The following is an 18,396-nucleotide window of genomic DNA, read 5'->3' on the forward strand; positions in this document are numbered from 1 at the left end:
TGTTTTCTCCCCTCAAATTACCATTTAATCTTGTAAGGAAATGGATATGGTTTAGCGAGTGATATTGGTAGTAGGGTGGACCAGGTGATCTTGAAGGTCTCTTTCAACCTTAATGATTCTGATTCCTGACACAAGGAGCGCTATTTTAGTGAAGTTTTAGAACATTCTGCTTGGTGATCTTAAAGGAGTTTTATGAGAAGATATTTTATTTAATTTCCCCCCACCCCAAAATAGGGAAGTTATCAAAAATATTCCTTCCATTTTCCTGTTTTGGCACTTCTCAATTGCTAAAACCATTTGCTGGCTGTGAGAGTCCCTGGGGCAGCAAGGCCTGGAGTTTGTCTTTCAGTAACTTGTACGACGCTGTTTACTTTTTAGGCTCATGTTTTTGGCAGGTCTCTTACCTCAGTGACATTCAAGTCATATTTTCAAGATTCTTTTAGCAGCATGAATCACAGCTTTATTATGAAATGAGAACTGAGTGTCTGATGTGATACTGTATCATGGGGTGCAACACAGGAACCATCCTGTCCATAGATAACTCTAAAGACATGCTAGACAAGTGACCTCTCAGGTGGTTGGATTTTGGAAACGGTGTGAAGACCTGTGTAGTGCAGAGATGGCTTTGCCATTTTTACCCAGCTGTAGGCCAGCCTCATCAGTGTTAGCTTGTTCAGCCCCAGCTGTGCTCTTGCCATGGCATGAACAAGGCATACCACAAAATCTTGGGGGACAGTTATCCTCTACGTATGCTATCAGCCACTGACAGTTTTTGGTGTTTCACTGGATCAGGTAGGATATATTTCACACTGTATTTGTTGGCATAGATTGCAGGATCAAGATGTTTAAGTGGAGGATGCTGAAACTCTCCTTTTCACGCATCAGCGTTTGACAACCATGGGCAAGAGTGACAGCTATTACATCCTTGAAAAATGTGTGTCCCACTTCTGAGCTAAAGATGCTTACACAGGTAAGCATCCCATGTAAAAGTACTGTGCAGGACAGGATGTGGCCCTGCTACAGATTAGAAAGGTGGCTAAAACTGCAGAAATCACCAGAAGAGCTATTTTGGACCCTGCTGCAAAGTGTATCCCAAGTAGTGATGATGAACAGTCTGGGGAGGCTTGCAGGGGGTGAGGATGTGCCTGTTTCTTTCACTTTGCTCTTCCCACCAGCTTTGGCTGTGCTGTGTGACTTGGCTTTCCATACAGGCAAATCCCCTGCAAGAACATCTGTCATATTGTTTATGCAGGGTGCTTGATGTAAAGCAGTCCTAGAGAAGTAGGCTGCTTTGGGGGGTGCAGGTGGGATGGAGGGACGGTACAAATATCCCTCCTGGATGCCCATCCTTGTCTGCATTACGTGTAGAAGGAGTAAAATGTAATTTAAATTCATTCTGCCTCACTTATCCAGAGACAAAGATCTTAATTTGAATACTTCATTCACAGAATTATTTTATATATATATATATATATATATATATATATATATATATATATATATATATATATATATATATTTCTGCTCTTCTCTGCTGTATTTGTGTATTTGGTGGCTTCTTTCCAACTGACCTTTTTCAAGGAAAAGGCAGCTGGTGAGTTTTCAGGTTCGTTTGATGATTAGTTCACATTTTATTAGCAGATTCCCTCTTCCATTGAGGCTCTGACATAATAGCAATGAAAAGAAAGTGATAACCACCACCACCCAGCAGTTCCAGCTGTTAACTCATTTTTAATTGTTCTGGGAAACTTTTACCCACATTTTATTTCTTCATGCAGTTCCTGAGCTACGCCCTCAGATGCTATCACTTGGCTGATGGTGTTGAGCTCATTTATACTGACTGAGGGCCTTGTCTGCTGAAACTATTGTGAACTGAACTGAGGTTTTGGGGGCTTTTATTTGTTTGGTAAATCATGAGACAAGCTCATATTAAATTTATACATTAGAAAAAATCCAGAATTTATTTTTCCCATTTAGATTAAACCTTGTTCTGAGTCAGTCTCCGGTCCATTACCAAGCCTTTTAGCAAACCCTATCATATCCCCTATAACTTAAATTCTGCAAACTTCCTTAAAAATCCATTTTTCATTTATTTGCACAAGCCTTAGCAGCCCATTAGCTGACATCAGCCTCAACATCTCTTGCAAACAACATCTCTTCGGACAAATAAACTGATTACTGGTGTGATTTATAGGGCACCGTCTCTGCGCCTGTGATCTGTTTCTAGAGTGCACCTTCGGGCACTGCTCTTTCCTCAGGAGGACACGGTCACCATCTTTCTCTAAAGCTAAGAAAAATCTTAAGTATGATGGCTCTTACAGACAGCAAAATGCCAGAAAGATCTGTGGGAAGTAGGCACTGTTCAGGTAGTGGCTATTTCATAAGGAGGGACTTCTGCTTGTGTTTATTGCAAGAATTTACCAACTGAATAACTGGTTAGCATCCCTGTTGAAGAGATTGCTGGTGAAAGAATTTGTTGAAGTAAATATATATACATTTATCTAAAATAAAACCCATTTCAATTAAAACATTACTGGCAGTTCTGGCTGATTTCTTTTCTTTCAGGTACAGAAAGCAAGTGGAAGGACTGGGACTAGGTGCTTTTACATCTCTAGAGGTTGATTGATCTTGTCCATGTAGGGTTGGGGAATCACATATCTCTCCAGTGGCTTTTTGGAGGGGAGACATGATATGGTTTGTTCAGGTTTGGACTTGCCTACCTTTTAGATACCTAGATATGGGCAGACGACTCCCACTACAACTCTCACAAGTTGGGAAGAACCATGCAAACCTCACAGTTGTAAAGCACCTTTAACAGGGCTACAGTACTGTCTCAATTTTAGGAGAAAGTTTCTTGTTCTAAGTTATAGTCCTAAAACTGTCATGGCCTTTCTATCTAATGAAGTAACGGAGCTGAGATATATTTGTGCTGTATTTCTCAGAGAAGTGCTTGTTGGGGATATTTTTCGAGCTAGGTGTTCAGAGTGTGTGGACTTGGAGATCTCATCTGGCTTTGATATTTCTTTGTTTATTGTTGAAGAAATTATTCCTTTTTTTGCTTATAAACGATGGTGTTTGTCCATTGTACCTGCCGGGTTTTACAGCTGAGCTTGTCTTTGCATCATATGCTACACTTGGGGCATGAAGTGAGACTGCAGAGCAGTGGGATGTCCTTGGGGAGGGACTGACATGAGTGAGCTACTGGTGTAACGCACAGAAATAGTACAATGGTAGCTGCATTAGTAAAAGAAATGGGGTAAACTTTCACTCAAATCAGAAGTGGGTACTTGCCTCTTCCATATACTTATCTTCCACTTTTCCTTTACTACAGACCATCCATTTAAACCAGCTCAGCTCAAGATATCTCCTTTAGAGTTTTCTTTTTTTTTTTTTCTTCTCTTTTGATATCAACATGACTACAGGGAAAAAGGGGGGAAAAAAAAGAAAAAGAAAAAAAAAAAAAGAAAAAAAAAAGAAAAGAAAAAGAAAAGGCAGAAGTGCAAATCCATTACAAAAAGCAAAATATGAAAAGTGCCAGGCAGTGGGAAGTGCTTCTCCAGCATCCATCCTTTCTATCGGACACTTGAGTGCCCACAAAGATAGGCTACTCTTGACCCCATCTGACTCTTCTGGGCACCAAAGTCAGTTGTTAGGGTTTTGTGTTATTGTCTGTGGGTAGCTGTGTTTGTGTTGAGGATAGCAATTCCCTTCCAAATATCTGGCAGAAGCCCCAGTCCTCTCCCACTTAAAGTCACCCCCAAATCAATGCTTGAAAATGGATGAAAGAATAAATAATAATAATAATAATAATAAAAATCTCTTCAAGAGAGCACTCAAACTCTGCAGGAAAAAAAAAAAAAAAAAGTTGGACTTTGCTTGATGCTGAGGAGAGCATTCAATATCCAGCAAGGGTCTGACCTTGCACTCAGAGGGGGTCAGCTTGGAAAGCAAATGTGGTTGTTCAGTGCGCGCATTGATGTGCTTTAATGCTAGATTTCCAGTCAAGAGCAGTACGGTTTTTAAAGGCTCCATTTGTCAGAGGTAGGATATTGCATTAAGGATGAAGTATGAAAAGCTGAGAGCCGTGAGCAATTATAGTTTTGTTTAAAGTCTTCTCCAAAGAGGCAAACCAGTGGGACTCAAAGGATTCCTTGATTTTTAACAGAGGAAATTTTCAGATGCTTGGAGGACTCAGTGACTTTACTTCAGTTTATCCCAGCAGGTAATTGTGCCTGTTGCATTAGCAGCCAGATCCTGGTTGAATGCTGTCCTCCCCCTGCCCTTTCTTGTCATTGTGAGGAGCAGGCTGGTTTATTATATTAGGGTTACAGGTAATTTATGCTGGAGAGTCGTTTTGCAGAGGCTCTAACTTTGTCTTGAAACTGCTTTGGTCTAAAAATTGTTTGCTGGGAAAAGGAAGATGAGGGGCAACACTGTGATGGGACCTGTTGGAAGTTTCAAGTTGGAAATGGAAGTAAGCATTTATCCTGCCAAGAGGATGAGTACCAGTACTCATGTTAGCCCTCCCTGAGGGCAACAGGGCTCAAACAAGTTGCCCATGCCCATGCCATATCGGTATAAAAAATTTAGATTGAAAGAGCTTCAAGGCAGGCCCCATATCCCTCTGGGCATCCTTAAACTGCCCAGCTTAAAAAGCTTAAAAAAAAAGTCCAAAAAGTAAATAAATGCTATTGCGAGCAGCAATAGGGCTAGAGCAGTCCTAAAGAAGTTGACAGGATTATTTTCATTCTGAAAGACATTGTGGTTTTAATGCTTAGCTACTCCAAGCACTTCCCAGAAACTGAAGTGGTAGCTTCTGAATACAAGCTAATAGGCATTACAATTAATTAGAAGATTCAAATAAAATTAAAAAAAAAAAAAAAAAAAGGAAATGGCTGATGATTCACATAAAATACTAAGTGTACTGGAAGGAAGCTTGACTTTAATTAGTGTTAAATGGAGAAAAGGAGGGCATGCTGGATTAAAAAAAAAAAAAAAAAAAAAAAAGAGGAGGTATAAGGGTGCTAAATGCAGAAAATGGCTTTATCACTTGAATCTTGCCTCCAGTCCTTGGAGGGGCTGCTCATTAGCTGTGCCTCTGTGATGTACCCGAAGCCATGTGTCTAACGCAGGCCTGTGAGTAGTGTTTGACCCTCTGGACCGTGCACAAGGGATGGCTCTGGAAGCACAAGGAAGGCAAAGATTTGCTCAGACTGCCTGCGGAAGGCAAGGAAAGTGCATAGAAAGTTTGAAGGTGTGGCAAATAAGATTTTACATCATGTACGGTCAACTTTTCACCATGTATAAAATAGCAATATTTCGAGATGCTTTGGATTCTTGATTTTTTTTTTTTTTTTTTTTTTTTTTTCCTAGGAACTGATAACCTATGTTTTGTCTGCCTTAAAGTCCACTCTTATGGGAATCATAGCCAAAATTCCCACGGAGCTTGGCAAAGTTTAGATTTCATCCCCCTAAACATCTTCTTGGGGCACTCAAAGTAGAGAGAAAGTAGAGTAAGTAGAGAGATTGCAGGGATAAGGCCACTTCAGTAGTTTGAGTTTGTCTTTTTGACACTCCCCCCTCCAAAAAAAAAAAAAAAAAAAAAGGAATATGTTTATATTTTTGGCTGCTTTGTGAAGGCTCAATGTGCAGGAATGCTCACTGACCATGGGAAAGGAGGGGTTTGAATCACCTCTCGGAGGGAGTTGGCATAGGAGAGTTCATATGAGGAGAAGTTTTTTCAACCTTCTGAATGTCAGAAATTCATCCCGCCTGAGGAAAAGGCCTTCGTTACAATGCAGGTGACACAGGAGAAATAGAAAGAAAGCTTTGCTGGAAAACCAAGTGTCTTCCTGACACTGCTAATCACTAGAGCTGATGTAAATGCATGTGCCTCTCCTCCGCTCTCTAAACCACCTAATCACCGAGTGTTTGTGCTGTCCGCAGGCAGCAAGAGTGCATAATGGGGCATAATTCAGCACAGCATAACCTTCATACCCTTCCACATTAAAATTCAGCTATATTCTGTTGTGACACAAGTGGCCTAATTGTGCGGGGGGGTTGCCATTTCAGGGAGGTGCTGGGAAAAGGAAATAAATTACTTTTATTTTAATGATGTGAACTGTTACGCATCTCTCAGGGCACTGAATGCTGTCTTCACACTTGGACACATTCACTGACTGCCTGTAATTTTTTTTTTTTCCCTTAAATTAGATTAACTCACTTCAGGATTATATCTTTGAGTCTGATTGAACAAATGTAGCAATTTAGCCAGGCGTTACAGGATTTCCCCATGGATGCTTGATGAGAGATGCTCCATGAGGATGATACACTTAATTAAAAGATGGAAGCTGAAGACTGATCCAGATGTACCCTGACACAGCAGCTGGGTTTATGTCAGGGTCTCTTTGCTTATCAAAACCAAAGCAGGGAATGAAAAGAAGTCAGGGCTCATAGTGCTAAGGGAGGAACAAGCCCAGCTCTCAGACTGTGTCATGCCTGATCACCATCCCTGATGTGACCCAGCAAAACCTGGTGCAAATAGAGGTCTGACCTGATGCTTTCCATAGCACAGAGGAGGCGTGGATGTGGAGGGATCCAGCCCTTCAGGTTTGCTTCATTTGCTCCTGGTTGGGGGCTGGGAAGCAGCTGGGAAGGGACCTTGTGGGGCTGTCATCATTGTCCAGGCAGTAGCAGGGGTCGATATGGGATGTCCAAAGCCCTTTTACCCAGTTAATAAATGAGCAACGTGTCGGTGATGTGCTGAATCGAACACCTTTTCTTCATCGCATGCACCTTGAATCCTCCATTGTTTTTAGGCAGGAAAGCCTTTCTTGTCCTGGTGTCTCCCTCTATAGCAGAGTATTGCAAATAGCAATATTTTTCTTGCCCGGTAGAGGGAAGTATTGGCTAAAATGAGCATTACGTATTTTTTTTTTTTTTTAAAAAAAAAAAAAAAAAAAAAAAAGCACCTGGTGCTAAAGGAGCTTCTCTCACCACTTATCCCTGCTCGTAAAAGGCTTTATAGCAAGCCGTGGTCTGTGGCAATCAAAGGCACTCACACCGAAGGCGGGAGGGCAAAGTGAAACCTTTCAAGTTTGGAAGAAAAAAAATATATATATATTTTGGCAAGTGAAGTTTTGCGGGATTCTAAGGAAGTGTATTTTTTTTTTTTTTCTTTTAAGACAAGGAACAGTGTTTGTGTTTTAGACTAAAACTCTTCTCCAAACTCTCTCAGTTTCCATAACTGCATGTTCTTCAATTTCTTTGTTTCCTTAAAGCAGATGGCAATAAATGTGTGGCGATTCGGATGAAAGAAAGGTTTTATAAATACCTCAGAAAAATAAATGGCTCTTTGCAACCAGCACTGCTGCCTGTAATCTCTTTAAGAAAGCAATGATTGCTTCATAAGAAAAAGGTACATTTTTTGGAGAGAAGTGAATAGAAAGATGACATCAGCTGATCTCCCACATAGTATTTACTTTGCTGCTAGTACCTACTTCCATCTGACATGCACATTTATTTGGTTTCAGCTGACTCATCTGAACTTCTTCACAGACGCTCAGTAAGTCAACATTACCTGAGAGTTTCCTGCAGAAGGGAAAATTTTGGCAAGGCAGCACATTTAATCAATTTTATCTCTCTGATCGATCTGCCTGTAGGGTTCCAGTTAACGTGGTCGCTTTATGATTAGTTTTTCCATTATGAGTTGCTCGTGTCCCAAGGATGCTTGCTGCATGAGTTTGATGCTGCACAGATCTAGATCCCACCCCCAAAGTGCTGCCCTTCAGCATATGCTCCTTGGTAGCATTTCCATATCTCCTGAAGCGATGCTTAGCGGGATGCAATTTAGATACGAGAACCTAAATAACATGTACATATTTGATCTGAAAACTTGGGGGCGAGTAATGGTTTTCTGGGCTGAGCTGAGCTAGGAGATAGAATATGGGGGATGCTCTCATTCCTGCTTCTGGTGTGGAATAAATTTGACAGGTGGTTTTCCTTTCCTATCCTTCTCCCTTTTCCATCCTTCCTTGTCTTCATCTTCATTGTTTCCTCTGTAAATATTGCTCTGTGTTTCATATAAACTGGGCTCAGACTGAGCTGAGGAACTAGGATTTGCAAATGTTAGGAATAATTTCTCAATTTCTAAAGACAGATGAAAAGAAGATGGGTTTTCCTGGTGCTTAATCGAGATTACACAGTGCATTTTCTCCCTCCATAAAATAGCGGTAGAGTTGAAAACTTGGAGGATCTTTACTTATTACTGACTGCAAAAGAGAGACGAGGTGGTTAGACTGGTGGATGGACATTTAGTGAAAGCTCAGGGGCTTATCCCTCTTTTCCCTGGCTGTGACACTAAACCTGTGACACTGAGATGCTGGTGGCTCCCCCCTGCCCACCTCATTTAATTTCTGGGATCAACCCTGACACAGTCACTGCTGAGATTATTAAAGAAGGAGAAAGGGCAGAGATAAGATTCTTCATGGGGGAATTGTGAGTGGAGCAAGAATTGGATGAGAAAGACTAAATTATTTTAATTTCCAGCAGTCAATCCCCTTCTACATGAGATTCCTGAATCTGAGTGAAAGCTCCAGCAGTGTCTGGAATCCAATACTACCTGTTCTGCTAAAGCACAGGTAGGGATATAAGAAACCAAAAATGCCCTTTAATATATACACGTGTAAATCTTTGTTCCAAAACATAAATCTTCAGCTGTCATCAGTGCAGACAGCAGTACATCACAGCCAAAGCTGTCTATTAATCAACTTCTCCATGGAAAGAAGAAATAAGTTCACTTGCCCTCTCTATGTGCAAAGCCAGCCCCCCCATGAACACCCTGAGAGTATTTTTAACGATTTTAGGGAATAAACACTATTTTGAGAAGCAACTTAGGGCATGGCTCTGGGGTTAGAGACTCCCACCTCAGTCCCTGACAGTGATGCTGGTCCCACTGTCCCAGAGCTGGGGGTGTTTCTGGGTGCTGAGGGCACCTCCACAGCAGACTACGCTGCGACCATCCCTCTGCAAGGGTTTCCATTGAGGCTGGGCTCGAGACACCAGCAAACTCTGGTTTTGGACCTTTCTGCTGTGAGGTCCTTTCTCCAGTTAATTTAATATGGGGTAAAAACTACTATAAGCTCTGCAGAAAATGAGCTGTTTCTCTTCTGGCGTAGAAATGTGCTGGCACAGCAGCAGGGTGTGACTGGAGGGGCTGAGCAGCCAAGGCTTTTGGAGCAAAGATTTACATGTATATGCATCTGAGGGCATTTTTGTTTTCTTATATCCCTGCCTGTGCTTTAGCAGAACAGAATTTGCTTCTGCGGATTGATGTTATACAGACATTGCTGGAGCTTTAGCTCAAATTCATCAGTTTCGTGTTTGACTTTGTGGTGTTGAAGACATGCCCATCCTCTGTCAACTTTAGGTCCTCATGAGAATGTCCTTCCCTATGCACACCAACTATTCAATTTCTTATCGAGTGATTAAAAAGTTAAGCTGTACCCTGAGGATTTGTCTCCCTCTATCTCTTACCTCCTACACCTTCCTGCACTGCTCAGGGGCTTTTTTCCCATCAGGGATCTTCCTCCTTGCTCACATCCATCCTCCTCTGCTTTTTGTAGCCTTCAATCCCCTCCATCTCTGTTCATTTCTGTTCTTCATTTTCTAGTCCCAATGCTTTTCTGATCTCTACCTCTTCTTCTCATCTCTCTCTCTCCTCCTACTCTTCCCCATGACACACTTCTTCATTCCCTGCTTTTCCAGCTTGCGTCTATGCATATTTTGAATCCCTCACTTGATAATTTCTTTGGATGTGAGCTTTCTTTTGAACTGAGACCTGTTCATCGCACATTTCTGGGGCCCCTTTTTTTTTTTTAAAAAAAAAAAAAAACAAACATTTTGAAGCCTCCTCAATTCTTTCCTGCCTCATCTGCTCCTTTCTCAGCATTTGTATTTTTGAATCAATACCCAGACCTGAGCTGCTTTCACGGGAGTTTTTATTGGAGCTCCAGACTCTTTCCAGAGCAGTAACAGCCACTCAGAGCCCATCACAGGCAGGTAAAGCCATGCCCATGTCCCCTGTATACACTATTTTACCTTGCTCAGTGTTGTAAGGACTTTTTGCAGTTCTTCAGAAGTTTCTTTCACCATCCTGAATACTTCAATACTGCCAGCAAATGGTCACTCTTCTCTTTACCTACGAGCATCCATCCATGACCTTCTCACTTACTGCCAGGCAGCTTATTTTTGGTTAAAACTACTGTTTCTGCTCACTTCCATGCCACCCTTTAAGCATGACTTGGCCTCATCTGTTCCTCAGGGCTTGAAGCACTTGGGATACAAAACTGAAGGAGCTCTTGGGTAAGGTTGAGTTTTGTTTTACATGGGGTGGAGAGAAGGCAGCTTTGGCACTTCTCATGCCTGCCACCTTCCCCTGGTGCTGGGGTTCCCCTGCCATGTCCCACTCCCCAGCACCTCTTTTCTCCCTTGTTCTCCCACAATTTATTTTGCTGCAGCTCCATCCCACCTGCTTCCCCACCCCGCCTTCCTCCCCAGTCCTCCTCATCCCACCTTGCTCCATTGCTCCCTTCTCTCCCTTTCTTTCTCTGTATCCTTCTTCCTTTCCCAACTTATATCCTTCATCCTTGCCTATCCCTCCCTATCCTTCCCTATCATCCCCATCCTACCTTCCTCTCCATCTTCCTCCCTCTCTATTCTCTCTCCACCCTTCCTTCTCTCCATTCTTCCTTCTCTCTCCATCCATCCTTCCTTCTCCCCCCACCTCTGACCCCTGACTATCCTTCCTCCATCCTACCTTCCTCTCCATTTTTTCCCTCTCTATTCTTTCCCTTTTCCTCTCGTTTCCCATCATTCTTCCCCAGCCCTCCTCATCCCATCCTTCCTCCTACCCCTCTGTTTCCCATCTGTTCACCATCCCCACCTTTCCCCCTTGCCTTTCTTTCCCCTATCTTCTTCCTTCCTCTCCTTCCCTCCTTCCTCCCCATTCTTCTCCTTCCTCCCCATCCTCTTCCCCCATCCCCATCTCTCCTTCCTCCCTCCTCTCCTTCATCCCCATCTTCTTCCTCCACCCCATCTCTCCTTCCTCCCCATTCTCTTTCCCCCTCCCCATCCTTCCTTCCTCCCCATCCCCTTCCTTCCTGCACATCCTTTTCCCCCCTCCCCATCCTTTTCCCCCCTCCCCATCCTTTTCCCCCCTCCCCATCCATTTCCACCTCTCCTCCACTTCCCCCCCCCTTTCCCACCCTCCTCCCCCTTCCCACCACCCACCACCCCACCCCTAACCCCCCACCCCCCCAAATTTTTTCCTCCCCCTTCTCCCCAACCGCACCAGAGGGCGCTGCGGGCCGGCCCCGGCCCCGGCCCGGCTCGACGGGGCGGGGAAGGGCGGGATGTGCCTCCCTCCCTCCCTCTCTCCTCCCTCCATCCCTCCTTCCCCCCCTCCCTCCCTCCCGCCCCCGCCGCCCGGCCGGGGCTGCGCTCCCACGGTTGCCGCACACGGCGCGGCGGCTCCGAGCCATGAACCCTCGGCGGTGGCCGGGCAGCGCGCCCCGCAGCCGGGCTCTTCCCTCGGGACGTTCCTCTGGGGGACTAAAAACTCTGTGGATACAATGAAGTGGCTCTGGGACTCTTGGGGTAGCAGGAAAAATTAAATAAACCGATGTAAGTTTCTCTCTTATTTTTGTTGTTGGTGTTGGTGGTGTTGTTGCTCGGTAATCATAAATAAAAAAAAAAGAAAAAAAGAAAGAAAAAAAAAAAGGAGAGCCAAAGATGTCTGGTCGTGAAAATGTTGGAGGAATTTGGCGTGTTGGGATTTTGCCTTCCCCTAAAGTTTTCCCCTCGAGGTGGGAGCGCTGTCCCGTCCGGGGAGGGTGGCGGTGAGGCTGCCGGGCTGGAGGAGGGAGAAGTTGGCTCAGCAGAGCTTGCTCCGGGGTGTAAAAGTGGAGGAGGTAGAGATGTAGGGTTTGGTGCTGAAGGGGAACTCTGGCTGGGAATTTGTCTAGTTTCCGTCTCTCTTCCGCGTCCAGAAGTGCCGGAAAGAGATAACAACACAGAAAATACTCTGCAAATTGTTCGGTAATGTCATGTGGTGTCGGATGTCTTTGAATGGAAATTTAGTGGCACGTTTTGAAGGGAAGAGATGAGCTAGAATGGATATTTCTGCGGTGGCAGGGAAAATTAATCATTCTCCTGTATCATGAGAGTACTACAGATATTACTTATAAGAACTGTCATAATATATTAAGTATATATCTTAATAACACCACTCACCTCAAAGCCATTTGTAGAACACCCGGGCTTAAAACACTTGGAGTTTTTAACGGCATACATTAAAAACTCCACTTGGCTTGTGCAAATGAAAGGAAAACAGGGAGAGCTGTGCTGCACTCTGGCAAGGTGATCATGATTTTATCAAGGCAGCCCCGGGGGGAACGGTGACATACTGGGAGCACCGCGAGAGAGAATGAAAGCTAAATTAAAGCAAAACTTATGCAACCAAAGTGTGGCTGCAATGGAAATATATCAGACTTTTTAATTATATTTTTTCCTGGAGATTCGGGTGAGGAGGTGGAGATGAGCTTCTAAAAAGTGGAGAAATACACGAGCCGCGTGCACCTACGGCAACAGGTTTCGTTTTGCTTGGAAAGGATGAGCTGAGCTTTGTGGGTGTTTGAGCTGAGCCTTTCCAGTTGCAACTGGGGCAGCTGCTGATCCTGCAGACGGGCGGCGGATCTGGAGCTGGTGGCCCCGATTTCTCCCATAGCTGGGGCAACAAGCAGCTATTCCCGAAATACAGGGTGTATGGTGGAATAACCGCGGTGATTCAAAGAGGATTTGTCAATACTAAAAATAAACAGGCCCGCAGATGTGTCCTAAAGGGTCATGTCCAGTCATAACATTTTCAGGGCGGATGTGCCGATTTCACGATTTTGCTTGTGCGTGTCCTGTCCAGGGTGCTGAAGTTCATTTTGCTGCTATTTTCCAGGATTTCTGGGCTTTGCAGAAGTGGTTTTTGGAGGCTTCCTCTCGGGTTAAGGCAGTGGAGGTTGAGTTGGAGGGTCCCCCCTGGGTGGCATGACGAGGACGCAGGGATGTGTTTTCAGACACGTATATTTGATCCGTCCTTTTGGCGTGGGAAAGCAGGCCAGGTGGAGTCGCAGATGGATCCAGCAGATCCTATAAGCTTTTGGTGGCAGAGAACTGGAAAGGTCAGAGCTGTAAGGCAGCGAGGAGTGAAACCCCCTTATTCTAATGGACTAAGAAAGTGGTGTTTTTGAGAGTACTGCTGCTTATTGGTTTGGGTGCCTTGCCTCTGATGAGATGTTGTCTGGTTCCAAAAAAGTTGCGGGGAACCCTGTGTTGGGATGCAATAGGAATGATGCAAATGGGATTGGAGTGATGCCCAATGATTTCGGTAATATTTTTGTTTTTCTGGTGTAGCCTTTTCAAATGGCAAACACAGCTGATGGAGACCTTCAGAAATAGAGGGTGCTTAAGAAAAAAAGTGTGTCTTTTGGGGGAAAAGTGTCTCAACAATTAAGCAATGGAAGCCTGTGCTGCAAGTTGTGATATTTTTAGATTAATGTGCCAAAAGGTCTCAGCTTTAAGTAGTGGGGTTTATGTAATCTTTGGTATGAGACAGATCGCAGTATTGCCAGAAATAAGCATAGAGGAATATGCTACTTAACTTGTATGTGTTTGGAGTTTCATGTTGTAATGTGTTTTTTCTCAGTTCTTGAAATTAATTCTGAATCCTTTTATCATGCAGATTTGTACTTTTTGTCTAGGACTCTCAAAGGGCTTTAGAAACACAAAGGATGAGATTTTGATACCTGTGTCTGCATGGAGGAGTAGTTTATGCTGTGAGGAGTGCTGTAGATTTAAAGCATGCAAAAACTCTGTACAGTATGGTTGAGAACTGATATTGTTTCATAGCCTCAGTCACTTGTTAGAGATCACAGAGGAACTCAGTTGCATCATTGGGTATGTAGCCCAAATATCTTGACCATGAAGGGTGTATGTAGATCATGAGGCTTCCTGCTTCTGAATGACAGCTTATGGGTATAGAGTTTAAAACTGCAACACAGAGGAAGGCATTGTATTCTTGGCTTGAATCAGAAACTAGCCTCTGTTCATGCTATGATGGACTAACCCCCATGGGACCAGTTAACACCTCCTAAGACTTCTACAGGTACAGAAAACGGCTGAGTAGTGACTGTGTTCTTGATTTAAATGCATAGTCATATTTAAAGTTTGTATTGATAGAAAATGACATTCTGAAAGGCATAGAAGATTTATGAAATATAGCTGATTTTAACTTCTTTAAAAGTCCTTATTTTTGGTATTAGACAGTTATTTATCCCTTCTTTACTATTTCCAATTTAGTATCTGAAAGGAATCTTCTGCACATGTATGTGAGGAAGGAACATTTTGGGTTGCCTGTTAAAGTGTGTTGAGTGGTTATTTGGAAATCCTGGTCATGCTTTTTGGAAGGAACAGCTTATCATCTATCACCCCCTCAGATGTCTTTGTTTTTTAAATCTCAATTTGAAAAACACAGAAGAGACCTGTTGTTTTCATAGGGTGGTTGCTCAGTTTTTCTTTAAAATTACTACTGTGTAAGTTGTCTCCAATCGTCTTCAAGAATTATTTTGGAAAATTATAGGTCTGATAGTTAAAAGGTGGCAACAAGTAATTTCTCACTTCTGTTAAATAAAAATCATGTTTTACAAAGGCAGTGTCTCTCTGAAGTATATACTTGACTTCTGCTTGTGTTACATGCTATCTTGTGGTAGAGCCTTAATCAAAGTATGAATTTATATTTTAAATTCTCTCTGCTTCTCCGTTTTGTCTACAGTGTCTGTTGTTGTTGATGCCTGAAAGTGTCCAAGGCCAGGCTGTATGGGGCTTTGGGCAGTCTGTGCTGATGGGAGGTGTCCCTGCCTATGGCAGGGATATGGAACTGGATGGTCCTTAAGGTCCCTTCCAACCCGAGCCATTCTTTGATTCTAACCTGGAGGAAAAGACACGAAATCACTTGGGTATATCCCTGTGTGCTTACAGTTGATATCTATTCCATGGTATCATATATCTCTGCAAACAGATCAGATAAGCATCTGTTTGTTTATCATTAAAATAACCATCGTCCTTATGAACACTGACCAATACAAAACCCTTGCTATATTTCTATTGATCTTGTTTTATTATTTATTTTGAAAACCAAACTGATGGGCCCACTTTGACCTGGCTCTGTCTCTTTGGGTTTCTCTTGCAAAGTGACAGTTTCTAAATCAGGAAGGAAATCAGGTCACATTTCTGGCTCTGCAGGATTTATATCACTGCTCTTCTTTCAAAGTAATTAGAGTTACTAATAATGAGGAAAAGAAAACTTTTCCAGAACTGGTATGTCCCTAACCCCTCTCTCCTTCCTGCTGTTTTTGTGTCACAGAAGAGATCCCGGTAGTGCAGAAAGTTTGTTGTGGAGGATCCTTTTGCTCCACCATTCAGACTGTGACCTCCTTCAAGTTAAGCTGCAGGTGATGTGGTCACTATTACAAAGATGCCTTCCTTTCCTTATATTAACAGTTTCCTTCTTTATTCCCTAGTCGTTCCAGTATGGTGTTACTGGGCCATCTGTGGGCGTCCCAGTCCCAGTGGGTGAGCTCCCACAGTGGAGCTGCTCAGGTTTCAGCTTGGGAGAAGAATGAGGAGACACTGACAAAGAGCTGTTCCCATCCTGGTCCCTGAGCAGGCTGGGGACAGAGGAGGGGGACAAGATAAGAATAAGAGACACAGTGGTTTTGTTAAATACGTGTAGTGCCAGCTATTGTGGTTATGGTTTGTATCCCTTCTTCACAGGCTACTTATCAGTCACAGTTCACTGCAGCATACTCCCAGGAAAGCTGGCAACTGAACGACAAAAATTCCCTTTCCTTTAATATGTCCACCTTTGAGGTGGGGCTCAGCCTCCTGCAAGGAGGTTTGCAAACCCTTTGTGTGCAAAATTTTCATTCATGTTGAAAGACCCCTTATCTTTCATGGCAAAAACATGCCTCCCTGCTCTTTGAAACCAACAAAGCCATTTTAATCACAATTCTGCAAGACAAAAATGGCTTGATTTTTTTATCATAATAGTGCAAGAGCTTTTTTAAATACAGAGATACCACACATCAAATAATAAAGTTGTACCAAAACAGGCTGAAAACTTTAAAATTCTGTTCAGCATTGAGTTTTCCTTTTCCTTTTTTTTTTTTTTAATTGAATTTAATTTGAACTTAATTGATTTTAAATTGAGAACATTTCTTATTTACCCTATAGAAAATAAGTCTGTTCCTTATCAGATTGTTTATTTCAACTTTCAGCTTGAATTGAACTTCCCTGGCTCACTAAGCATCCACTAAAGAGGCTTTTTGCTGCAGTGCTAAAGCCCTGCCAACAGGTTACAGGTTGCTTTTTAACCTTGCTGGATTCCTAAGAAGCTAAAACTGCTGTGCATCATTTGAAAGTTATCATACTTTACTAACTTTAGTCTAACTCCAGGATTAGTATGGGACATTTAAAATGTCATACTGATGGTCAATATTTGAGTGTATAACACTGAAAGCAGACTGTGGGCATGAGTAAGGTGTCTATGTTGGAAGTAAGGAGTGTCTCTCAGTAGTCATGGAGTTTGTAGGCTGATTTTCACCAATAAGCCAGGTTTTAGAGTTTTGGAGGGGTTTTGTCTTGGTGGGGTGCAGTTGTTGTTTGTTTAGTGTGGTTGGTTGATTTTTTTAATTAGTGTTTTTTTTTTTTTCTCTCTCTCTCTCTTTTTTTTTTTTTCTGTTTGTGATTTAATATTTCTCTAATGCTTTAGAGAAAATCGAGGAATCTGTGCAATAGGAAGGTATAGGAAAACTTGCTTGTGGACAAATTCTTTCAAGACCCATTAGCTGAAGATAAATTAGATACTAAGTTTTGAGGCCAAAATCCATTCTCAAAGACTCTATTATTCATAAAGTGATTTTTCAAAGATTCTTTTTCTTATTGTAATGAAATATTCACTTTATGCAAACAAACAGGCAGTGTTGTTTGTGTCTCAGTGGCTCAATATGCCACCATTCCCCCTGGCCGGCTTACAGAACACTGACAAGGGGTTTAAAAGTCACAGGAGCCAGATGCCCACTTGGCCCAGGGTAATCAGAACAGGGCAGCACAGAGGGCAGCACATTTCTGGCGATTTTCAGTGAGCAAAATTCACCCCAGTCAGAGCCAGCTCAGGTTTTGTGCTCCACTGCCAGCCCACTTCAGTCTTCCGAGGAGCATTTCTCGGAATGGGCTATACGAGGGCAGCCATTGCCCTGGGGAAATCCCAAAGAAGCACAAACTTTTCAAAAAATCATACCAGTGACAATTAAATAAACCAATAAATCCTCACTGTTGTGTAAAGCTCATAAAATTGAGCAAGTCTGTGATGAAAATTTAATTTTTTCCTCCATGATATAGCCACCTAAAAGGGGTAGAGGTGTTAGGGGGAGGCTTTGCACGGTGGTGGGAAACTCTGCAGGTGCCTGTGCTGCTGGAGATGCAGCACAAGCTGCGGGACAGCATGGGTGGTGGAAGGGGAGCATGAAATGATGAGAGAGCTTCAGCCCAGCTTGCACAGCTTGGAAACGCATCATTAAAGCATTACAGCCTGACCTGTAGACAGGCATTTAGCATCGTCCCAGGTCTGACACGTTAGTAGCTGTTACATAATGCACAATTATAAAATCACGCCAAAGACTCTTTAAAATACCTGCCTGATTACAACTGGGCAATTGCGCTGCTTTTAATGGGGCTGGGTGCTGCAGGTAAGGTACCCCCTGCACCAGCGCATATTCCCCTCCCTGGCAGCTTGAAATACTTTACCAGGTGGAGCTAACAGTGCCATTCCCTTGGTCAGGAGAAGACCTCTTCCCTCTAAAGCTCCCCGGTGCTCGTGTCCTCATCCTGGTTCACCTGCCCATGCCTGCTCTTATGTTACAGAGGTTGTCCTGTGCGTCTGGACGAGGGTTTCTACCCACCCCTGATCCCCAGATTTAGCACAGCAAGCACGGCAGCATGACGCAGCCACTTCCTTGCCCTCCCTGGGGCCAAGCACATCATCTCTATTGCCTCGCTGGCTGGAGTTTGAGGCCCTGACATGGAGTGATGTGCGGCTTCCATGCTGCTGAAGGGGCTGGAGGCAATAAGAGGGGTTGGGAAGCACTGCAAGTATCTTAAGGATTTTTTTTAGGTCTTTATCTTTAAACAGTGTTTCATGTTGAAAAGTCTAATCTCCTTCAACACATGCATGTAATTCCCATTCATGTGAGAACAGAGGCTGCTGCCGGCATGCTTAGGAAATAACCCCGT

General features: G+C 43.3%; 1 protein-coding gene across 1 annotated transcript in view; it reads left to right on the forward strand.

Moving 5' to 3' along the window:
- Positions 1–11,547: 11,547 nt before the first annotated feature.
- LOC311206666 (sodium channel protein type 5 subunit alpha-like) overlaps positions 11,548–18,396 on the forward strand; it is a 206,850-nt gene continuing 200,001 nt past the window's right edge. Inside the window, exon 1 of the mRNA XM_084282198.1 lies at positions 11,548–11,682. The gene's annotated coding sequence lies outside the window, so the exon portion shown is untranslated. The remainder of the gene's footprint in view (positions 11,683–18,396) is intronic.

Source organism: Netta rufina (assembly GCF_964035555.1).
Source record: "Netta rufina genome assembly, chromosome: 2".
Classification (NCBI taxonomy): Eukaryota; Metazoa; Chordata; class Aves; order Anseriformes; family Anatidae; genus Netta; species Netta rufina.